Source organism: Crinia signifera, chromosome 5 (genome assembly GCF_055691185.1).
Source record: "Crinia signifera chromosome 5, ASM5569118v1, whole genome shotgun sequence".
Lineage (NCBI taxonomy): Eukaryota > Metazoa > Chordata > Amphibia > Anura > Myobatrachidae > Crinia > Crinia signifera.
The window spans coordinates 167,673,599-167,675,634 of record NC_139221.1 but is presented as its reverse complement, the minus strand read 5'-3'; the positions used below and the strand labels follow the sequence as shown (position 1 = coordinate 167,675,634).

Here is a 2,036-nt window from a genome sequence, read left to right as displayed (position 1 = left end):
TGTTTTAATGGAGCAGTGGGGCATGTTTTAAATAAGCCCTCCCCCGAAAATAAGACCTATGGTCTTTTTTGAGTGAAAAAAAAAAATAAGACAGTGTCTTATTATCGGGGAAACACGGTACATGTTACCGCCTGGGTCCTGGAGGCTTGAACTTCCTTGCCATCATGAAGAGGGCAGAGCTACCTTGCCACAACTGTTGGGTGGAACTTCATCTATTCTTCTCCCCCTCCCTGCATCAGAGTGGCTGCTGATTTTTATATTGACTAATCAACTGCTGCAGCTGATGATGATTGTGGATTTAAAGATGCGTACGTATCGTTATATTTATATGAAACTGTATCATGGAAACCTTTTTATCTGTAAGAAATGAAAATTCTTTTTATTTATTGTATTTGTTTACAGAAATTTATAAAAAGAGCAATAAAGTAATGGGTTAATGCAGCGGTTGTCAAAGTGTGAGCCCTGACCCCAAAGTGGGTTCTGACCTTCTCAGCATGAGGTCGCAACTCAAAGTTGCTGACCATCAGGCTGATGACTTTTCTAATCTCAGTCAGTGATTCAAAGAGTCTGATATGTCTTTTGAATTGTCTGTTATTTTAGACTCCTCCCATCATTTTGTGCCTCCACAATGCTGTCAGGCATGTGCTGTCTGCTGCCTACACATGTGATGTGATGACCTTCTGCAGTAACACGCTGGGTACCTGTACTTATTTTTATTGTCTGATGGGGTCCCAGAGCAAAATAGTTTAAGGACCCCTGGGTTAATGGGTAATGGGAGGAGGGTGAATTGGTAAATGGGGTTGATGGGTCAGGAGGTCAATGGGCATATTAATTGGTCCAATTCCGCCACAAAGTGTAATACATTTACATATAAAAAAAAATAATTATTGACTGGTACTGAATTTTTAAGAAGCTGATAATTAAAGACCAGTAATAGGGAAGAAATACTTTTATACTTAAAGACGGATGTTCAGGTTCACTACTTCATTGTCCACAATAAGTCTATGGGAAGAGGTCATATTTTGAGAGCTACAAGTGATTGTTTTAATAATGAATTTTTATCTACAGTAGTTTCACCACTTAAACAAACCACCTGTACTTTGAAATGATTTCCAATATGATGAATGCTAAATAAATACTTGCAGGACAGGAATGTTGAGTTAATATTGTAACAAGGTGTGGTTAAACAAATATATGTAGGCTATCATCCATGTTAATCTTGTTTGCGAACATTGTATCATAAAAGGCTCCATAGCTCAGGGGTTAGAGCACTGGTCTTGTAAACCAGGGGTCGCGAGTTCAAATCTCGCTGGGGCCTCATCATTTTTTTCTCCTGTAATTTTTTGTATCATGTATTGAAGCCATATCTAATAAAACCATCAGTTTGGGTGTATCCAAATACCGGCAAAAATTCATCAATTGAGAAAAATGGTACGTTTTTATGATTTTTATAAATGTTTCACCAAAAATTTTTCTACAGAAAATCAAATTAGGTCTCCCATTTAAAAAAATAAATAATATAGTTTATTTTAAGCAGAAAAATACGTAAGGGTACTTATGTATTATCTGGGCTCCCATGTTAAATGCACCCCATTTTTTCATACCCCTACTATCCAACTACGCATGGAGTTGATTTTATATAGTGTGGCGAGCGCAGCGAGCCACCGTGCCCGAAGCGTGGCGAGCGGACGCGGTCTCATAAGAAAAACGGGAGCCCAGATATTACATAAGTACCTATGTAAGATATTTGCAGAATGCATATTTGGCTCCGATTCCTAACAGCATCTGGATTATTAAATGTAGGTTTTCTTCAGTTGACCCTTTCATTAGATTTTCAGGTACTGTACAATCCATTATCTTGCACAAAAAATGTAACAACAAAACAATTTTCAGGATTGGAAAAAACTCTCTAGTAAGAGATGTGACAGATTTATTCTGCAAGTGAGCTTCACAATAGGGGCGAAATGTAATAGGGTGCGATATATGCACATGTGCGATTTTTAGGCAAAAAATGTCTGAAATCACACATTTACCAA

At 37.7% G+C, this 2,036-nt stretch overlaps 1 non-coding gene across 1 annotated transcript; it reads left to right on the top strand.

Annotated features, from left to right (window-relative positions):
* Window positions 1-1,245: 1,245 nt before the first annotated feature.
* On the top strand, window positions 1,246-1,318 carry TRNAT-UGU (transfer RNA threonine (anticodon UGU)). The gene has a single exon. It is a non-coding gene; the product is annotated as a tRNA-Thr (tRNA).
* Window positions 1,319-2,036: the final 718 nt, after the last annotated feature.